At 41.5% G+C, this 9,850-nt stretch overlaps 1 pseudogene; it reads left to right on the top strand.

The window, feature by feature from the left end:
- LOC103596958 overlaps positions 1-7,822 on the top strand; it is a 119,773-nt pseudogene extending 111,951 nt beyond the window's left edge.
- The last annotated feature ends 2,028 nt before the right edge of the window (positions 7,823-9,850 follow it).

Below are 9,850 nucleotides of genomic sequence, written 5' to 3'. Positions count from 1 at the left end.
ATCTGTCCCTTGCTCACTCCACCCTGGGATCCTTGTTCCTCCAGTGCGCCTTCTCAGGGCCTCTGCATTTGTGGTTTCTTCTGCCTGGAACACTTTACTCTGGATACTGGAAGATTCACACTCTCATCTCTTTGGGGGTCTTTGCTAGAAATGTCACATTATGAGTAAGACTATCCTATTTAATGGCAACCTGTCCCCCTTTCACATTGCTTTCTCCCGCTCTCTGCTTGCCTACGCTCGCACCCTTCAGTGCACTTGTTACTCTGGGCCTCTAGTCGGAGCACAGCAGGCAAAGGGAAGAGAGGTAGCCCCCAAAAGAAAGGTGAAGAGACTGTGCATTTTCCCTCTAGCTGGATCCACAAACACAGCATTTCCCACACCTATCCCTCGTCTTCAGCCAGCCTGCTTTCTTGTCTCAGCATCTGAGAGTGAACAAGAAGGAAGGGGGAGGAGACATTTCAACACAGAAGAAAATTTCGAGGAGGGATTTGAGTCACAGGCTTTTCCAAGCCGTGACCTTCAAATGCTCTTTGAACCCCAGATACCCCTTGCACTCTACCTAGAAACCATTTCTACATTCGCGCTGTGATGAGGCATATTTACCTCGTGCCTTTGCAGCTTTTGCTCAGCTCTGCGAACGGCAGCAGTGAAAATCCCTGAAGTGTCAGATCAAAGAAAATTGGACACAGCCTCCCGGCTCCTGGGAGCAAAGCTGCTGCAAACAATCAAATAGTGTGACTTGCTGCCTTCAAGTAAATGCGCGCAAGGTCTGGCCTCTGGTCACTGCTGCTCTGCTTGCTGCCGAGGCCCAGGGGACATTACTGACTGTCCATGCCTGGCCAGGCCCAGAGGAAGCTGATGCATTCGCCTGGGCCAGGGCTGCCTCGATGTCTGTGCACAGATGCCTCTGGCCTGGTGGCTACCAATCCTGCCCACGCAGAAGGCTCTCATTGGAACCTTGTTAATTGTACTGATTTCTGGATGTTCTGAACCTGAATCTTTGGGTGTGGTGGGCCCAGAAATCTTTATTGTTAACAGTTCCCTGGGTGGTTTTTTTACAGCCCACTGATGACTGTTCCATGGACCAGGGTTTGGGATCCACTGCTCTTCCTTGCTGTCCTTCAGCATCACCTTCATCTACTTCTGACAGCTGGCTGGTTATCAACTAAATACTAACCACAAGTAACCTGGTCCTGTGTGAAATGGAGATGGTGCTTTCTCCTAGTTCCTAAAATCCTGTCTTGGTTGGGAGCTCTGGCCCTCAGGCACACACTGTGCATTTACTCAGGAAGTGCTTACAATCATCAAGTATCCCCTAACATGGTCTCTAGACAGGGCCACTCCCTCCACAAAAGTGGGATGAAGTGGGATGAGGGAGGAGGGGGACATCTCCGGGAGCCACCCACTGGTGGGGGGCCTTACACACTGCTGGGGATGGAACAAGATCAAGAGAGCTGTATTTACCAGCATTTAATCAGGGAGAGCGTACAGTGTAGTTTGAAGGGTTACGTTAGTATGTGGCTTGGGGATGGGGTGACTCTCTTGAGGCTATCCCAGGAACAACAGATATTCACCAGTTGCCTCCTTGGGGTGGGGGCAAGTTTGGTTAGTGGCAGGGTTTAGAAAAGGAAATTGCTGCATGGGATCTTTAGGGGGAGGCTTGGGTTCCATAAATCCTTCTCGGTCTTTCCCCACACAGCAGTTATCCCTTTTTCTGAATAGACACTGAACAAATAGGGTGTGTCAGGAGGGAGACTCCAATGGGAAGTCACACAGCACGGATTTTAGACCTGGTCTCACTGCTCTGTGGTACCTTTCTTAATCTTTCGCAGAAGAATGAATCACTTCCCAAGCATTTTATACCACTATGGTGTGGTTTCCTACGGATTGACTCTGACTGTAGTGGGTGGAATATGTCTGCCTCTCCCACAGACTGTGAATTTCTTGAGGGCAGGACTCATGTTTCATGTACCAATTTATTAATTAATCCTATATGTTATTTATTGGGTCTCTACTATAGTTGAGGCATTGTACTTTGTGGCCTTCAGCTTTGATAGAATAAAACCATAGAGCAGAGAAGGGGCAAGAGGGCAAAGCAACCGTAAACATTAGCTAACACTTACATTAAACTTATTCACTCTTTGAAGCACTTTGCAAGTTTAATTCATTTGATCATCACTATAATCCTATGAGGTAGTTACTATTATCATGTTCTTTTACAGATGAAAAACTGAGACACAGAGAAGTTAAGAGAGCAGAGTCCCAAAAAGAGAGAGGGAGCTGTCAGGTCCAAATAAAAGCAGACCAAAGCCATTTCTGTCTGGCCATTAAGTAGAGGCTGGCCTTGAATAGAGTTGAGGAAAGAGAAGCATCTTTAAGAAATTGATTAATGAGGACACAACATCAGAAGTTATAGCAATTACAGAAACAGAGACTAAGAATTTTCTCTAATTTTCCATTAATCATAATATGATACCGAGGTTCAACTGTCCTCACTTGCTAGTTCCATAAAGTCCTCAGTTAAAGTACTCTTCAGATATAGCTATAAATAGCTTTCTGCATCTGTTGGGCTCAGAATTATAGTCAAGATTTTATCCAGAGAGAGCAAATCAAGAAACAGATCCACTTAGAGAATGCAGTTTTAAAGAAGGATTTGTTCTCTCTCTCTGTGTTTTGTGTTGTTCTCAGAGAGGGGCACCAGCAAAGCTGGGGAGAAAACATGGAAGAGATGTCCCCACGAGGGGCAGGAGTTTCGTCTGTTTTGCTCAGTGTTAGATCATCAGTTCTTACACACTGCTTGGCACATAGTATGTGCTCAATGAACATTTGTTGAATGAAAGGATGAATGACAGGAGATATGAATGAAAGGATGAAGTACAGATAAAGTATGATGGAAAATGTGCATAATAGAAAGTCAATAATTACATATGAGTTTAAATGGAAAAGACAGAATTTACTTAGAGGCCTCAGTAAGGAGGAAATAGAGTAAAAAACAAATAATAATTTTAATAAGCCCTGAACAACAACAAAAAATTTTTTTTATGTACTTGTATATTTGGGAAGCTTGTATATATTTGGGCAGTTACTTTTTTTTTTTTTTTTTTTGAAAGATGACCGGTAAGGGGATCTCAACCCTTGGCTTGGTGTTGTCAGCATCACGCTCACCCAGTGAGCAAACCGGCCATCCCTATATGGGATCCGAACCTGTGGCCTTGGTGTTATCAGCACCGCACTCTACCAAGTGAGCCACGGGCCGGCCCATGGGCAGTTACTTTTTAAAAGAAACAAATGGGAACCCACCCAGAATAGACATAATAATACTAATTTGATTCCTTGTGCCCTCCTCACCCACTTTGACCCTGAACACATTAAAAGAGAGGTGGTAAAACCAGGCCTGCTTGCCCTCATAGACACTAGCCTGTAATAGCCTGTGGGATATTTTAAGTTCTGCTTCTAGCATGAAGTGCCTTTTCAGATGCCCCTTCACTCTACTCCCCTCCCTTAATCTGCTATATGGTGATTCACATGGAAGAAGTGAAAAGTTTCTGCTCTCAAGTCTCATCGAGGACAGCAGGGTGATGCTAAAGAAGAAAGAAGGCTCAGTCTTCAGAGAACTCGGGCAAGACTGCTGAAGGAGAGAAGGGGCGGGAGCTCTCTGGGAAGTCCTGGGCTCTCCTTGGCAGGGCCCCATTGAGAAACCTCCTGTTTGCTATTTACAGTGTCACATCTGTTCATGCAGCCATTGCATATTTTTGCTGCTTGGCCTAGCTTGCCAGGGATGGGTGTTTATTTGTTACTCTGACATTTTCTGTAAGTGTGGGAGGGTATGTCTGCACATAGAACAAGACTTTTTCAGCCTCTTCTTGTGCTTTGCATGGGGAACCCCTCTGTCTAGAGTGGCTTCCCTGGTGAAGACATCTTTCTATAAAGTCTGCTATGGTGTTATCTCAGCTTTGAAGTCATCCCCAACCTACTGTCTACTTTGCTGTTTTTTACATATTCTATATGTTGTTACAGGAATGGACGCATGATTGAGTCAAGAAATCTTATTCTTGTTGTTAGCTATAGAACTTTGCACAGCACCTGGCCTAATAATCACAATGTCACAGCACGTAGTAGAGGTTCAGTAAATGTCAACTGTACTGAATTTCACTTTCCATTTTCTCCTCTTCTCCTCGATATGATGATCATAAGGTATTAGAGCTATTTACCTTTAGATATTATCTGTTCCATTATACTACACAATGTAGAAATCCTCTGTAGAGCAGGTTCTATTGTCTATTCAACATCTCCAGAGGTGGGAAGCTCACTACCTCATAATACAGTGTGATCTATTTTTGAACCACTCAAACTCTCAGTGAAGTATTCTTTTACACTGAGCTGAAAATTGCCTCCCTGTGACTTTCTCACCTTCTGCTTCTCCACATCCACTTGGAATTATCCAAAATAAGTGTCCCCCCACCAGCCCCAACTGGCGGGCTGGCTGCCCTGAGAAGGCTGGGAGGGGAGGACTGGACTTTCAGTGCTGAACTTCTGTGCTGTCCCCAGCTGCACACGGAAGAGCACACAGCCCAACCTTCTTCAGGTTCCCATGGATCCATCCAGATGCCAGAAGTGGGTGGAGAATTGTAGGAGAGCAGACTTAAGAAGATAAAACACCTGATCAACTAAATAAATATTATTGATTATGTGCAAAAAACTTTGAGACCTCTATGATCTGTAGAACTAGTCCTTCTAGGACCATTTTTTGAAATAAGGCAGTATTAACAATATGTGGTCTTAACAATTATTTGAACAATCCACATCGTAGACACAGAAAACGAATAAAAGAATTGAGTGAAGATGAAATCAGGACACTGAAACAGAAAAAAATGGATGAAACTTCTGAACAGGAACAAAAACATAGAGAAACCAACAACAGCCATGCTCAGAACCCCAGTGCAGAAGACAGGGGTGAAGAGCAGGATGAAGACATCTTACCCCTTACCCTGGAAAGGAAGGGAAACAAAGAATACTCAAAATCCCTCTTTGGAATTTTCATTCTTATGGGAAAACAAAACATACCTCTGGATGGACATGCAGCTGATGAAATCCCAGAAGGTCTTTTTACTCCTGATAACTTTCAAGCACTGCTGAAAAAGTGAGAAAGCGCTTTCAGAGAACAGCAGTTAACAGGTTGTTCTGTTCGAAAATACAGTAGAAACAGGTGCTAGAGATCTGTGAGAGCTGTATTCGGGAAGAAACCCTCAGTGAAGTAAAGGACTCACGCTTGTTTTCCATCGTCACTGACGACGTAGTGGGCATAGCAGAGGAGGAGCACCTCCAGTGCTGGTGAGGTTTGTTGATGAATCTCATAACCTGAGAGAAGAATTTCTGGGCTTCTTGCTTCATGAAGCTGATGCAGAAATTTTGTCTGTGAAATTTCACACTATGATAACTGAGAAACGGGGACTAAATATGAGGTATTATCATGGCCAGGCTTACATTGTATCCAGTGGATTTTCTTCCAAAAAGGAAAGTTATTGCTTCTAGACTTTTAGAGAATTATCCCCAAGCTCTCTACATGCTCAGCTCTTCCTGTGCCTTAAATATGTGGTTGGCAAAATGAGTGCATGTTATAGGAGTATCCATTGCATGGGGAACAATTGAGGAAATTTGTTCTTTTTTCCATCAATCCCAACTGCTTTTAGAACTTGACAATGTGATTTCTGTTCTTTTTTGGAACAGTGAAGACAGAGTAGAGTGTTAGGTCCCTAGAACTGAAAACCTGACTTTTAGAAAGCCCCCAGGTAGAATATAGCAATATTTATAAAGCAAATGTATTTCACAGGGCCTCCAAAGCCCTGCATTCTCAGGTTTAGCCTAACCTTTTGGGATTATGTATAAAAATGTTAACCTTGCAAAAGACAGGAAACTTTCCCCAGGCTAAAGTCTCTGTTGTAAGATAAAGAATTGTAACACAGCAAGGTTGCTGGCTCGAGGACAGACAAGTTACTTGATTGATATGTAAAAATGCTGGGGAAGCTGCTGTTGGGAGAGAGAATGTTTGCTAAGGTCAATCTTTTGTTGTTGGATCAACTTAACCTTTTGCAAATTGCATTATGGAATGTCACTTTGCTTGTTTTACTGATGTTACCAGCCTCTATTGTTAAACTTGTTAAACTATACTTAGCAAAAACCCTACCTATGTTCTTTTTCTGTAACTTCCTGGTCTGGAGAATAAATGCAGGGCAAGAACCGCAGTTTGTGCTTAATTTCCCCCAAAAAAGGAATGCCTCTCTTTTGAGGGTTCCAGGAAACTAACCCCTTCTGGGTCTCTCACTGCTCAGAAGAGATGGGTTTTGAATAATCCTTTGTGTCTCCATCACCCAGGGGAAGAAAGGTGACAAATCTGTGGGAGGCAAAGCAACACCCCTACCCTTTGGTTTTGTTTCTCTAAGTTTCATTCTTCTAAATTTCTATTTCCCTAAATCTGTTCCCATGAGCAGGCTGAGCAAGCTGTACCTAGAGTATAACAATGTAACTGCTTCTCTCTGCTAGCCCAAGGTCTTCCCAAGTCTCTGTTCCCATGAACAGTCTGTATCCAGGGTGGAACACTGTGACCGTCTTCCTAGACTCGGCCAGATGCCACTCTTAACCCTATAAAAGAAGACACATAACTGCCTCTTGGGGGCTGATGCCACTTTTTGGCTCAGTTTGTCAGGTCTGCTTGCTGCTTGCTAATAAAATCTTTTCTTCCTTTACCTGGCTAGCATCCCCTTCCTCAGTGACCTTACATAGAGGACTGAAGGAAATTTGCCATTCTCAGTGGACAGGCAGGCATGATGCTTTTGAAATTTTAGTGGACCTCCTGCAAGCACTTGTTTTATGTTTAGATGGTACAAATAGTGACACAAATATTAGATGGACTAACTGTATAGGTGACCAAGCATTTGTACTCTGTAGTGCAATAACAGATTTTGCTTTCATTATTACTACTGTAGTTCTTAAAAATGTCCTATCTTTTACAAGAGCCCTTGGGAAAAATCTCCAAGGGCAAACCTTTGATGTATCTTTTGCAGCCAGTAGCTTGACTGCAGTACTGCTTTCACTCAATGAAGTGATGGAAAATATTGAAGCTTATCATGAGTTTTGGTTTGAGGAGTCCACAAATTTGGCAACCAAATTCGATATTCAAATGAAATTCCCTGGGAAATTCTGTAGAGCTCAGCAAGGAAAGTTGGGATCTCAATTAACCTCTGATAGGTACTATAAAGAAGCCCTAAGTGTTCCAACAGTGGAGCCCATTATTCAAGAAAAGATATGTTCTCAGAACAGTACCTCAAAGGTCTTAAATGCTTTTATCTCTGGTACCCTCAGCCATGGGACAGCTCAAATTCAATACATCTGAAGAACACCATGCTAACATGGGCAGAAGTGACTTATCCAATCCTGACATGCTCTCAGCTGAGCTTCATTGTTTGAGAATCAAATGGAGACACGGAGGGAAAGATATACAGCTTCCCTCCACCATTTATGAAGCCCTCCATCTGCTTGAGTTTATTCCAAAAATGTCTATGCATTGCCAAAGGTTTTCTGTATTCTTCCTGTGATGAAGGTTGAGAATGAGCAGTATGAAAATGGACAAAAATGTCTCAAAGTGTACTTGAGGCACACTTTGATACACCAAAAGTCAAGTAACTTGGCTTTGCTTAACATAAATTTTGATATAAAACACAATCTGGACTAAATGGTGGACACATATATCAAACTCTATACAATTAAGTCAGAGCTTCCTACAGATAATTCAGAAACCATTGAAAAATACCTAAGAGATCTTTAAAATAGGCTTTGCTTGATATTTGGTAAAAAATCTGTAAGGTGTATGGAGGCCATTTAATCCCTGAATATCTTTGCCTATAGGCCTCCCATTGAATACATTAGCCATTATAATAATCTGCCTATTTAAATGGCCCCTATTTGAACTCTCATGCTTTGAGGACCTGTCTGTTCTTCCAGAAGATAGCAATGAAAATGCCACATTTCACTTCTGCATGATCTCTGCTAGGGGTACTCTGGAATTGTTTTAGTTAAGTCATTTTAGATATAACACACAATGGATCCATTTGTTGGATGTTGTCAATTCTCTGAAGAAATAAATTTTGAGGAGGAGCAGGAGGAAGGAATACATTTGATAAAATGTTACAATGAAGACCATGATTGACTTATGGCTAGTGGGAGTTTTAAGCGTGTTGTTAAAAATCTGTAATGGACAGTAAACAGAATTAACAGAGAGAGAAGTTTCCGAGCTCACCAAATAAGGATTTCAGTGTAGATTTTGTCTTTATCAAATGAGCTTAGAGGAACAAGTTACAATTACAGTTTGAATGGGAGAATCTGCCATTGTTTCTCATCTGGTTGTTGCTGTTTACGTTTGTTTTGCTGATCCTACATCTTCATATGCTTTTTAGCAGGTCTGCGTTGAACACTTCAGTTTCATGGTCAATACAGAATTCGAGGCCATGGATACTGACAACTAACTGACTTGTCTGTTTTCTTGTCTTTTTCCATGACTATATATCTACTATCTTGTCTTGATTTATAAGCAAAACTTGAAAAACCTACAAAAGTAAGTGCTTTGTGGTTTATCTAGAAAATAATACAGAAAATATTGCTGTTATTTTTGGTGAAAAAAATCATTTTTGTATAGTTTATTTCAATCTAAATAAAAGTGAATTTCAAAATAAAAACCAACCAACCAACCAAAAAACACGAAATAATTCTGACTGCCCTCCATACAGCCATCCTCAACTATTTGAAAACAACTGTCATGTTCCATTTTGTATTCTTTTTTCTTGAATTGAGCCATTCCATGCTAAATTAGACTTCAGTAGCTCCTCATAACCCATGGTTTCTAGCCCATTCCTAGTCACGGTCTTTCTCTTTTGACATCCAGGTAGTGAATGTGACCTCTACAATGAGCTACTCAGGACAGGTACTATGGTAGGTTAAAGCCATGAGTATATTCCCTGTTCACTTTTTTGAGCCTTCTGAATGCCAGGGCAATACTGGGGCTGAGCATTCACAGGTGGCAGGTTCTGCCCACAGCAAGCTCCTAGATGAAGGGACACTTCCAACCAAAATTTTGCTCCGAGACCCTTTTGCTCTCGTGCATGTTGCTATGACGGGGACAAGGTCTTCCCCTTAAAACCCCAGCTCGATGAAGGAGATCTCATCTCATGTTGGTCTCTCTCTTTTTTTTTCTCTCCAGCTTCAATGAGGTAAAATTGACAAGTAATTAAGAAATACAATGTTATGATTTGATATGCAGATACATTTTTAAATGATTACCACCATCAAGTTAGTTGAAATATTCATCCCCTCACATAGTTACTATATTTTTTTAATGGCGAGACCACTTAAGATTTACTCTTCTAGCAATTTTCAAGAATATAATCACCATGCTGTACATTCGCTCCCATGAACTTATTTATCTTATAACTGAAAATTTATACCCTTTGACCACATGTTTCCCATTGCTCAGCCCTTGGAAACCACTGTTATACTCTGTTTCTGTGAGTGTGACTTCTGTAGATTCGACATGTAAGTGAGATCATACAATATTTATCTTTCTCTGGTTTATTTCACAGCATAATGCCCTCCAGGTTCATCCATGTTATTGTGAATGGCAGGATTTCCTTCCTTTTTATGTTGAATAATATTCTATTTTATATATTTCTCACATTTTGTTTATCTATTTATCTTAAGAAAAGATGCTTAAGTTGTTTCCATGTCTTGGCTATTGTGAATAATGCTGCAATGAACATGGCAGTTTCAATATGTCTTTGAGATACTGATTTTCTTTCCTTCT

The sequence above is a fragment of the Galeopterus variegatus genome, unplaced genomic scaffold, assembly GCF_000696425.1.
Source record: "Galeopterus variegatus unplaced genomic scaffold, G_variegatus-3.0.2 Scaffold2151, whole genome shotgun sequence".
Classification (NCBI taxonomy): Eukaryota; Metazoa; Chordata; class Mammalia; order Dermoptera; family Cynocephalidae; genus Galeopterus; species Galeopterus variegatus.
This window is presented reverse-complemented; position numbering and strand designations above follow the sequence as displayed.